This window comes from Mustela nigripes, chromosome 1 (genome assembly GCF_022355385.1).
Source record: "Mustela nigripes isolate SB6536 chromosome 1, MUSNIG.SB6536, whole genome shotgun sequence".
NCBI lineage: Eukaryota > Metazoa > Chordata > Mammalia > Carnivora > Mustelidae > Mustela > Mustela nigripes.
Window position 1 is genome coordinate 106,177,939 of NC_081557.1, and position 12,746 is coordinate 106,190,684.

A 12,746-nucleotide genomic window follows, 5' to 3' on the forward strand; every position below is an offset into this window, starting at 1 on the left:
GGTGAATTCTAAAGTTTAAAAGTATACCAAGCATCATGAGAACAGAGAGAAAGAAGTTATTAGTTGAATAGTAATAACTCAGTAAATTCTGAGGCGATTGAGGTAAATTATAACATCTTCCTGCTCAGACTTTAATCCCAGATATAAGCTATTTCCTTCCATTATGAGAGCCTCAGGGATGTTCAGGTGTGAGTTTATAGACAGGGGCACCAACTTTTACTCTCAGCTGTTTGAGCCAGAGATGTGTGTAGTAACATTTTATTATCTCTCTGTAGAAGCCCTGCATTTCTCCCCTTCCATCTCCTAAGTCTACCGTCTTCCACTTTCTGGGGCGGGAGCATGTGTGTCTCACACTCTAGTTCAGCAACACTGTCATTTATAATGCATGCCAGTCTGAAAGCCTTGTGGTTCCACCATACTGGGATATATTCTGATTAAATCCAGGCAGCTTTCCTATAAGCCCCTGGAAATCTGTGTGGGATCCACCCAGAAATCTGTGTCTACTCTCACTCAGTCTGGAGGAGAAGTATAGGGTAGGTGAAGACATTCTCACACCTTTATAAGGAAGTGTATTTGACACCTCAACACAGGGAAATGATATGTGCTGACCTAGGTTGAGTTAACTGGAAACAGACCTTGAGACCAAGAAAAGCATCTAGAGGGCTTCCTGTAGATTGCTCATAGGAGAAAGTCAGGAGAACTGGATTAGGCAGTGGGAAAAACTGATCAGCAATGCTATTATAATTGAGGTTTCAGTTGATCCCACAGAGAACTCTGGAGCTGAGCCAGACCTTCAGAGTCGTTCCAAAATGGGTCAGGGGTATAGGGGTTTTGTCCTTGCACCAGCCAGTCCTTGACTAGGGGCTGCCTCCTGGGAGGGAGAGTAACCTTGGATCAATCAGTTCCCTATTGCCAAGGTTGACACCCAGGGAGGGATGCGGCAATATCCCTTCAGCAGGAGGATGGATGTTAGGAGAAAAGGGAACATGGGAAGAGCAGCAGTATCCACTACAGTACAGGTTTTGTGTCCCTCAGGTCTACTAACATATTACATCTCAAACAGAAAGAGGTCCTTCAGTATTCCGATTGGTCCCATTTTCTAGCAATTTATAGGCAAAGGATTAGGAAGAAAAACCATACTTCCTACTGTTATAGTTGATCTTGAAGCCATAACTGATACCATCTTCCTACTTTGTCACCATTCTAAATACACTTTGACTGACACTTTTACTATTCTAAGCCTGGTGGAGTGAACCAGAGCCTCACCCCTGAGAAGTCTGAGCCCTTGGTTACTGTGTTCTTCTTAGGACAAGACTACTGTATCTTTCAACTTACAATTTAGGCAGGGCATGTGAACACTACGAGATGTCCCAGGGGATCAGAACTTACTGTCAGAGGTATTCTTTTCTGCCCCCATTGTCTAGCAGCAGCCTCTTCTTCTGTTGTATGGTTCCTTTCCATGCCTGTTGGTCTTTTGAGGAATCCAAAGTGACTGCTAGCAGTGGTAACTTAAAATTTAATGAACCCATGTCAAAGTATCCTCCTCTGAGAACTAAGATGTCTAGACCCACAGAGCCCAAGGTTGTTGGATTGAGAGAACGGATTACCAAGGTAGGATATAGATTGATGGTTAAGTGGGCCCCTGCCTACTTCCACCCTTTAGTTTTCTGACTCATATATTCTACCTATACGAGACATAGTACCATACAATGGTTATTAACTTTGTACCTGTACTGTGTCCAGGTAATGGCATCATTTTCAAGTCGATAGCTCTGTGGCTTCTTTAAGAGGTCATTCTACCACTCTCTGGAGCTTGTGACTCTTGAGGATGCAGGAGGTGGCAGGACCAATGGATCCCATGGTCAAACATCCACTGCCAGTACAGCACATTTTTTCCTCCATAAGTGGGCCTTTTGTCCTAAGGCAACGTAGGTTAGGATTTTAAATCAGCTCATGAAATCCCCTTTAAGTCCTTAGATAGTTGTAATGGCAAGCCCTATGCATAGAAAAGGCAAGCCCATACTGGATTATGTGTTGATATTAATCAAATAGAATTATTGCTCCTTTTAGGGCGAAAGGCATCCAGAGTAGTCAACTTGCTATCAAGTGCGGAATTCATCTTCTTAAGAAATGGTGCCAAATACAGGGCTTAGCCTTAATTTCTGTCATTGGTGAGCAGAAAATCAGTGGCAGCAGCAGCTGCATCATTTTGGTGAGTGGGAGCATATCCGAATGGACCCATGCATAGCTCCCATCTTTTTCACCATGATTACTCCACTCATATGCCTATCATATCAGTGGTAGGGTAGCCCATAAAAAATACTGGTGGATGTTAAATGACTGGATCATTCTGTCCTTTTGACTGTTTAGTGTCTCTTCTATTGTGGGTGCTCTCTGGTGGTTCTTTTTTTTTTTTTTAATTTTTATTTATTTATTTGACAGAGATCACAAGTAGGCAGAGAGGCAGGTGAGGGGTGGGGGGAGCAAGCTCCCAGCTGAGCAGAGAGCCTGATTCGGGGCTTGATCTCAGGACCCTGAAGTCATGACCTGAGCCAAAGGCAGAGGCTTTAACCCACTGAACCACCCAGGAGTCCCTCTTTGGTGGTTCTTAGTATTCCATACTAAATCATTCACACTTTGTATTCATTAATATTTCCTCATCTAGATGAGCCTCCTAAGAAATTGTTCCAATTCTTTCAGTCTTTCTCCTTTCAGGAATTTGGTTCAACTGGTCAGTCCAATGAGAGATGCCCTAAGTCTATGAATATTTTCACTTTTAGACATTTGTCTGTCCAAAACATGGAAGTGCAGATGCACTGCCCAAAGCCGTTACAATTGGGAAAATTTCTCCTCTTTGCTCACTCCTGATGAGGATGTAGTGTAATAGCTGTCCATTTTCAGCCCACACTGACATACCAAGATGACCTCTCTATAAATTAAGCTCAGACCTTTTCCTCTTCTATTAGCTGGGTATAGGGAGCCTAAACCTCCACCCCTAGACATCCTGGCCCCAGCAATAGAAGCTGTGGGAGGAAGTCATCAATGCAATAATGGGAGGTGACATGGACATTGAGATCACCTTCTTATATAGCTCACTAGCAGATTGTGCCCATGCCAAACCCCAGATATACCACTCCCAGCTTACAAAGAATTGGTGTTTTGTTGGCCTGACTTTGTGACTTGGTAGGTATAACAGAGCCTGGTTGCTAATGGGCCATGATGCCCATTGTCACATAGTCCATCTTTACTAGGGCCTCCTGGCAAGCTAGGTCCTGTCTTCTAAGTGGAATGTCTGTCACAGGTGGTATGGCCTTGCTCCAAAACCCTAAGGGTCGCATTGTGATTCCTGTTGGGGGTTGCCATCAGCTTTACTTGATATTTCTCTTCTAAACACAGAAACTTCTAATACCACAAGGTCTACCAGGCTGTATGGCCAGATGACTGGACTACTTGTGTCACTGCCTGGACCTGCTACAGAACCCTTTCTAGGCCCCATTTAAAGCTGGAAACCTTTCATGTCACCTGGTAAGTGGATCAGAACAGTTTTCCAGGTGTAGAATATGCTCCCTCCAGAATCCAACTAGTAGTTGCATTGTGCTCCTTTATTAGTGGTGGGAGTTGTGAAATGCTTTATTAGGGGTGGGAGTTGTGAAGTCATTTATTTGGGGAAATGTCCTTCTATGCCCTGCACCAATGGATATTAAAAACTTCACTGCTTTGGCAAGACCCTGAAACTTTGTAGAGCTCATCTATACCCCCTGGAGTACATGGGCTTTACCAAGACCTCCAACATATCTGTCCCTTCTTACTTATCTGGTCAATTTAATATGATGTCACCCGTCTGGGTGACAGTAGGCTAATTTATAGCTCTGTAATATACAGATGTTTTAGTTCTCTTTTGAAGGAAGGTGAGTTAACAAAGTTCTAGGGCAAGACCATAAATGTATACTGTGGTTCGTAAGTGCAACTGCTTTTGATCCTCCTTGAGAAAAGGAGGGGAACAAATGCTTTTACCAGAGTAATGTCTGCATAGCATGTACTATAGTCTGTGTTATTTTGCTCTAACAGAGGTACCACATCTGGCATGATAGCTACAATTGAGGCTACTTTCTGGTTATTGGCATCCACCATGATCTATCTGTTTTTTGAGATCCTGACATTCCTATTGCTGGAATCCAATTCTGTAATAGCATCTCCAATGGTCAGGTCCCACTGAAAGAGGACAGACATAGGCATTTTCTGCCTATTTCCACCCTATCATCCCCACTTTCCTGTGCCTTTGAACCCATCTTCAATCTTCTGCTAGGGAAGTTCTGGTATATCTATTTAGTGTGGACCACTGGTTTTTCCAAGATTTCCAGATTCAGCCTGGTAGTTTATCAGTACCTTCTCCCAGGATTCCTGTTGGAGTGCTAAATTCTTTATTATGAGGCATTTTTAATACATTTGCAAGGTGAAACACTCTCTTTTATCCAACTTCGTTCCTTCCCTTGATCCATCACCCTGAGGATCTAGTACAATCTACTCCCAACTCCTCCTGAATTTATTAGCTCCTCTCTTCCCTTAGGTGAACTTGTTGCCTGTATCTGGATTTGATCATGATTTTGAACATGATTTCTATTGGTCTGATTAACAGAAGGATTGGAACAGGGATCCAGTAAAGTCTTGTAAGGCACCTGTCTCATTTGAGACTTCTGACTGATACTCATGAAGGGAGGTACCTACCATCTTCCATCACAAGGAATAAGCTTCTTTTGCAAGTTTACAGGTTTGGGAAAAGTGAAGCGTTAAAAAGTGACTCTTAATCTCACAAAACAAACTGAGGGTTGCTGGGGGGAGGGGGTTTGGGAGAAGGGGGTGGTATTATGGACATTGGGGAGGGTATGTGTTTTGGTGAGTGCTGTGAAGTGTGTAAACCTGGTGATTCACAGACCTGTACCCCTAGGGATAAAAATATATGTTTATAACAAATAAAAAATTATATTAAAAAAAAATTCTCAACTAATTTAACTCAGATAACCACATCCTATGTCTCAAAGCCCCACATCTTTTCTATTATGACCTTGACCTTGGTATAAGAAACCTGCAAGGGAAGAACTGAACCTCCTCCGAAGCTCTACTATTCTTCTATGGTTAAGTTCTGAACCTAGTCCCTCGTGATGATGGCCTTGTGCTTCAGAGTTCAAAATGTTCTTTAATATTGCCAAGGAAATCCTGCCTTCCTATTTTGTCTTGAATTGTCAGCAAATTATTATGAATCAGATTGTTCTGTCTTCAGTGAGTGAATCAGTGACACTCATCAACAACCACATATTCCATGGTTGTTCTATTACTATTTCCCTGAATGCCTCTCTGTTCCAGAGATATTATCCCAGACAGTGCATCACCTTCCACTGGTGTCCTAACACGTTAGCTTTGGCAGACATTTTGCAGTTGTGACTGTGGCAGCACATCAGAGTCTATCCATACTACACCAACCACCAGTGATGGGGTCCACATCTCCAGCTGGCAGGGGAGTATCCACCCCCAAACTCACCTTTTATAGTCCTCTTTTTAAAATCATTCTTTTTAAGTTCACTCCACTTTTTAAGATCACTCCTCTTTTTAAGATCTTTTTTAAGATCACTGACTTAGATTGGGTTCTCTGGAAACAGATTATGAGATGGAAAATTTAATCCACAGTTTATTGAGAAGTGCTCTTGGGAGAAACACCTGTCCAAACAAAACAAAACAATGAAAGCAAGAATAGTAAAGAGGAGGAAGAAGGGGGAGGAGGAGCAACTGACCTCAAATAGAGTTTCTACTGAGAATTCAGTCAGTTCCATGAGGAACTTTGAGCTAGGCTGGCCTTTCAGTATTTCCCCAGTTGAAGCAAAGGTACTGAGGCTTTGGAGTCTCATATCAGCACATCATTGGCCACAGCTTGTCTCTTAGGGGGTGTATAACCTTGAGAAGGCAATTCCTTATGACCGAGGGCGATTCCCAGGGAAGGAAGGATTCAGCTATGAATTATCAGCAGTCAGTGTTCTAAGCAGCTGGGGACTAGATAAATCAGTCCTGATGAAGTCATCTAAGAACACCTGTCCGTTGCAGGTACCCACTGCAGGTACCCACTGCAGGTGGTTATGCAGGAAGGTTGTGCTTCCCACTGAGCAACCAAGGGAGGAGGAACTGGATTTAAGAAAAATGGAGGGGCAAAGATAGCATAATGGTAGTGGCAATATCAATTTCATACCTACCTAGGATTATGAGACATGATTATGCTTGAGTTTTTGAGCAAGTTATTCAGCTTTCTTTGTGCCCAAGTTTCTTTGACTATAGAATGAGATTACTAATGCCTGAAGACCTTGAAATGGTACCTAGCATACCCAAAAATATGTTGCTATTGTAACTGGTATTGTTCTTATTGTTATTTTTCAGCAATCTAAACTTATTTTTAAGCTGTATTTTCCTTTCCATCACCCTCTGACCTGGTCCTTCACTGTTTCTCTCCTAAATGGAACTTCCACTTCTAACTTGCTGATTTTTTGTGTTCTTGTTCCTGAAAGGTGCCATGCTCTGTGCTTATACTACTGCCCTTTCTAGACTCTCTGCCTTCGTTGGCCTCCTATAAAAGCTACCTATATCCATCTTATCCTTTGAAGGAGTCGAAGGAGCATCTGCTTTGATTCAAGAATTCTTGGATCCTCTACTTAACTTATGTGACCTTCGGTAAGCCATTGATCATATCTGAGGATTGATTTCCTCAGCTATAAATTGGGGATAGTGGCACTGTTCCACTAGCTCATTATGAGGAGTAAAGGTGAAAATTAGGTTAAATTCCCAGCACAGTGCCAGGCACACTTCAGTTGCTCAATAAATAGTAGCTATTGTTACTATTACTAACTTACTAAATTACTATTTACTAAAGTAAATAATAACTATTGGATCTAGTAGTAAGTCTATTACTATCTAAGCACAGGGTCATTCAAAGCACAATTATTCAAAGGCCATGATGTTCCAGTATGTGATGGAGACAGGGTGATTCAAGAGCTACAGTCCCTCCCTCAAGGATAACAGGAGTTTCCCAGCTTTCCCCACTTTACTTGTGCACATCTCCCCTCTCCACCCCTCCCTCCTTGAAACACCCACAGCACAGACCCATTCAGCATCTGAGCACCCGGCCTCTTCGGAAATGTTCTATATTTTCTCACATGTCAGTTATGGCTCTTGAAATAGACTATGAACTGCTTCAGGGAGAAAATTCTGTATTCCTTTTCTCCACACCAAAGTATCTAACACAGTACCATAAATGGGCACATGCCCTGTGCTCTCAAGATATTTGTTAGATAAATTAATGTATGAGTATTTATAGTTTTTATAGTTCTTGATAAGAATCACAACAGAAGTTTCCACTTTGTAGGTAGAAACTTGCTACTCATGACATCAATTTGTGACCTAAAAATGCACCTATCATGCTATAGTAGTGCTGGGTGAAATTGTTGTTTCAGTTCTGAAAGTTCTGAATATGTCATGGACCAGCTTGGGTTGTGGGCTAAAAATGTATTTCTTACTGGACCATGGTAAAAAAAAAAAAAAGAAGAAAAGAAAAAATATATATAAAATAATAAAAACAAACAAACAAACAAACAAAACCACTACCAGAATGCACACCACGAGATTCCTAGCAAAGATACTCAGCTCCTCATGGACAGAACTAGAGAAGATCCTGGGCACCAGGGCCACAGAGCAAGAGAGGTTGCAACTGGGTTCAGAAGGGCTGTCCCGGGGTTTGCAGGGATTAGAGAAGATATGCAGTCAAGGGATGGAGTGCTAAGGGCCAAACACAATCACTCAAACACAATCACTCTTATTGTCTGGGCAACACTGCAGGCACACCTGCAAACCTCAAGTGCCTTTCCCTCAGAAAGACAGAAAGTACTTAATACCCTGAAATTGCTAAAGAGCTTCCTCTTGGGATCCCTGTTTTCTCTAGAGCTTTAGATTGTCATAAAAACACTATTGTCTACATCTCTCCCCACTTACTAATTTTGAAAAGAGAGATTGGAATCATTAACCTTTGGAGATTTAGTGATAATTTCTTGATGCAAAATTTGTACACAAGCTTGACAACTATGAGGGAACCACAGGACAACGTCCATGAAATTGAAATTACACTGGGAGTTCTAAGACAGCTAACCACTTATCTTTAAGAGGTTTGAAATTGCATTCAAAGTGTCTTTGACCCAGGCACCTTTGGGAGTCGGAAGCATCCTGCCTATGGGAATGTCCGACCTCATGCCCTTGTATCTCATCTTCCAGAGTCTGCAGGGGTGGGGCTTGAATTCTGGTGCCCTGTTCTGCACAAATGTTTCCCACCCTTCTTCCTGAACCCAGGCCTAATGCCTGCCTGTCTGCTATTTGTACTTTGAAAAGTGCTTTAATTGGGAAAGTAAAATATAATACCAAATGCCTTTTTTGTGCCTCATGCAAGTCCTCTAAAGCTTAGCTTAACTCTAAGAGCTTAAATCAATAGGATCAGCCCATTTTCTAATCTGGGGGAATTTAATAATGATCAGGAAAGCTGTTGTCAATCTGATCAGTGGGACTGTTAGGACTTTAACTCTTAGAAAACAGCTTCATATCAAAATTACAGACTGTTATATTAAATGTCACTCAGAAGGGTATTAAAATCCTTGAGAGAGAAAGCATTACAGGGGTTCTATCACAATTACTTTATATGCTGATGAGCTGGCTTCTGGGGTAGAGAGCTAAGGCAAACCTAGAGGTGGGAAGGAGGAAATTGTTCTCTTTTTAACAGAATACACCAAAATCAGGAAGGGGGCTCATGTCTGCATCTCTAATTCTGGAAGTCCTTTGAGATGCCTCAGGCCAGGGTCTGGAAAGTTTATTCTTATCCCCTGAATCCTGGAAAACCCCTTGGGTCCATCAGGGGAAGAGCAGCTCCAGGTTGCTCCAGGACTCCCGCAAAGAGTAGGATTTGCTGGCCCTAGCAACTTACCCCCATTTATTATTGGAGGTCCCATGGAACAGTACTTCCTCATGGTAGATCCCAGCCACATATATTTGGAGGGCCCTGAGGACTCCATTCCCAATTATCCATGCAACAGTTGAGCCTTTGTGAATTGAACCTGCTGCTGTTGTTTCAGGGATTGAATTTTCAGAGAGAACCATTTAACTGGGGGCAGATGGTTGGCCTTTAATGAAGCCCTAAAGGAAATGGGGAGGGGTGTGGTCAACAGGGGAATAAACAAAAATAAAGAAGAGAAACATTGAAAATCTGGAAAAGGAGGAGGGGCAAGAGAGCAAGTGTTTTTCCTGTGTGTCCAACCTGACCACCTGCCTCTCTGTAGCCAGGAGTTTTTCTAGCAGGTAAACACTTATATAGAGAGAAGGGGAAATGAGTGTGTTTGGGCTTTAGTGGAGCTTGTACCCCCTGTTATATCCTCATATTGGACCCTATCCTGGGGCTGCTGGTCTCCTGGAGATCAGGGTTTTCCCAAGCCACTGTGACTTAGTTCCACAGAGTTCCAGATGTGAAACCTGTATCCTGAGTCACCATCTGTGGGGGCAGCATGCCCAGATTGTACAAATGGAGACCCCCATCTCCTTCTTACTTGTTTTGGGAGTTAAGACATAGCATCACACTTCATAGGTTTTAACCCCTTTGGCTCTTTCAGAAGGCTTTAGCCGCCTAAGAAATGTATATTACTTGTACAGCAGAGGCCAAAACACTGATTTTATACTCAAAAACTCACACTCAAAGAAAGTAACTAAGCCCAGCTGGCTAGTGGCAGCCTGTGGCTAGGACACTGGCCTAGGGTCTCTTCCCAGCCTGTGTGCTTGTCTGACTCCATGTACCAAGTGAAGGCTGTGGTCCAAGCCTCGTCATCTACAAACTGAACGACCAAGGGAAATGTCACAGTACCTCTAGTCCTCCCTTTCCTATTCTGATAAGTGAAGATAACAATGTCCAGTTTGAAGCTTAAATGTATCCGATGTTTCTAGCATGAGACCTGTCATTTTATGTACTCAGTGGAAGTGTTACTAAAATACTTCCTGAAAAACTATAAGGAAAAAAAAAAGGTCTCTTAAAAGAAAATTGGGAACACAAAGGAACCAGGAACTATGACCCAAGTTACAACTCTGTCAGTTGAAGATGATTGCTTGGGGATACTAGGATATGCCACTGTCCTGGGCAGAACAATGTTATCTGGGAAGAAAGGGCCACTGATAGAGTTACAACGCTCATTACATACACTAAAGGGCCAACCTTAAATGTTAAAAAAAGAAAGTCAACTGAATAAATTTTAAAAATTTATAGGATTTATTCAATGAGTCATGAATTGGGTAGCATCCATCTAACAAATTAGAAAGGAGCTCCAAGCCTTTCCACGCTACCCAGGGAGGGGTTCACATGGCATTGTTCCTTGTTCCTATTGTAACTTAAAGGGAAGTTTTCACAATGTCCAGAGCCCTCGATGTCCTGCAAATGAAGAAGGAGGATGTCCTCAAATTGCAGCAGGAACCCACTTAGGTGGCTAGACCTCCAAACTGAGCAGTATATCTACAAAAGGAAAAGTGATGGCATCTACATCATATATCTGAGGAGAACCTGGGAGAAGCTTCTGCTGGCAGCTCATGCCATTGCTTCTGTTAAAAACTTGGCTGATGGGGTGCCCGAGTGGTTCAGTGGGTTAACTGTCTGCTTTCAGCTCAGGTCATGATCCCAGGGTCCTAGGATCCAGCCCTGCATCTGACTCCCTGCTCAGTGGAGTCCTTGCTTCTCCCTTTGCCTGTTGCTCTCCCTGCCTATGCACTATCTCTCTCTCTCTGTCAGATAAATAAATAAAATATTTAAAAAAGAAAAGAAAAGAAAACCTGGCTGATGTCAATGTCATATTATCTGGAAATTGTGGCCAGTGAGCTATGCTGAAGTGTGCTGCTGCTATTGAAACCTCTCTTATCACTGGTCACTTCCCTCCTGGAAACTTCTAACCAGATCCAGGCAGTCTTCTGGAAGCCAAGACCTCTGGTGGTTACTGATCCTAGGACTGACCACTAGCCTCTCACAGAGGCCTCTTACATTAACCTGCCTATCACAGTTCTGTGTAACACAGACACCCCTGTACTATGTGGACATCCCCATCCTTTGCAGTAACAAGGGAGCTCGGTCAATGGGTCTGATGTGGTAGATGCTGACCTAGGAAATTCTGAGTGTGAATTTCCCATAAACACCCATAGGAAGTAATGCCTAATCTCTTCTATAGAGATTCTGAAAAGAGTGAAAAGGGAGAGCATGCTGCTGCAGTGACCAAGGAGGAAATTCAGGATGGATGGACTGTTTCAACTCCTGAGCTGACTGCTTCTCAGTCTGAAGGCGTACAGGTGCCCTCTGTGTCTTCAGTAGGTCCCTAATGAAGACTAGAGAACTCAGTCAGCCACTGAAGACTAGTCTGCAGCTCCCATGGCTCAGGCCACTGAATGGGTAGGAACAGCCACTAAGTGGGCTTCCATAAAGGTAACAAAACAGAAATAAGGTTGATGGAAAATAAAAAGTTCTTTAAAAAAGGAAAAGAAAAGAACTCTGAGGAGATCCACAAAATGAATGGCTTCTATAGGCAGAAGGGAGAGGGACAAGGAAGTTAGACTGCCAAAGAATGGGCTGGTTGTGGCAAGGTCTCTTTCCTTTAAGGGATGGCAGGGCTCTATCATGCAGACTGTCTCACTAGTGCCAACAGTAATTCCTGATTGACTCACCTAAGATTCCATTTTTGGTAAAAGCTGAAACTGTAACTGAGTCTTGGTTTGGTAATATAGAGCTTAGCATAAGTGACTCCCTTTGGAGCCTATTGTCTTATCTTTAACATAATGTAAACTTGTGAGTTAGAGCTACCAACAGAAAGTCTAAGCCCTCCTCAGCCCCAGAGGCTACATAGCCTTGACATACTAAATTATCAACGAGACCGAAAGATTCTTTTTCTACCATATATTCTCATGTATGATGTTGGTGAGACCTAACAGAAATATTAGTAATATAAAATAATAACCAAAATATCTTGTGACTATCTATCTTCTACACCAAATAAAAGCTTGAGAGAGACCTTGTCTGTCCTCTCCCCTGCTTAGCCCAGAACAGAATGCCTGTCCATGGTAGGTGCACAGTGGACATTCACCCAGCAGATGTTGAAGGAATTCATAAAATAGATCAAGTAAGACTAATCAAGATTCAATTGTTTGCTATTGGATATGTTGAGTAAAATTGCAATTTTAGGATCTTCAAGACAGGTACACATACAGTCAGCCCTTGGTTAGCCCTTCTTCAGTTGTACATGCTAGATCATCACCTACCATCCCTCTTGCTGACCATTTTTGCCCATTTTATTTGTTTGCCATGTGTGACCATGTCAAGCAGACACCAGTTAAAGCCAGACAATGTTGTAAAAGTCTTCAATCTAGAAAAACCTGCATCTTGAGACAGTTGGGGTGATTGGGTAAGTGGGATTTGAGGTGGTCTGTATCTGGTTATACATCTGTTTTCCTGGTCCTTGTAGCCATGTAAAATTGCAGTGAGAGGCAACACTTACTTTCTTAGAATCGTCCACGAATTGAGAGCACTGGCAATTTGTCTGTGGCCTCAGTAATTGAAATTAATTGGATTTTAGAGATAATAACCTTTATGCTAATGTGGTTATTGAGAGGAGACAATAGTCCCAGAGATAAGTAGCTAGGAGAGGTGGGGCAGG

General features: G+C 42.5%; 1 pseudogene; it reads left to right on the forward strand.

The window, feature by feature from the left end:
• The first annotated feature begins 10,465 nt into the window (after positions 1 to 10,465).
• Positions 10,466 to 11,539, forward strand: LOC132022109 (small ribosomal subunit protein uS2B-like; annotated as a pseudogene).
• The last annotated feature ends 1,207 nt before the right edge of the window (positions 11,540 to 12,746 follow it).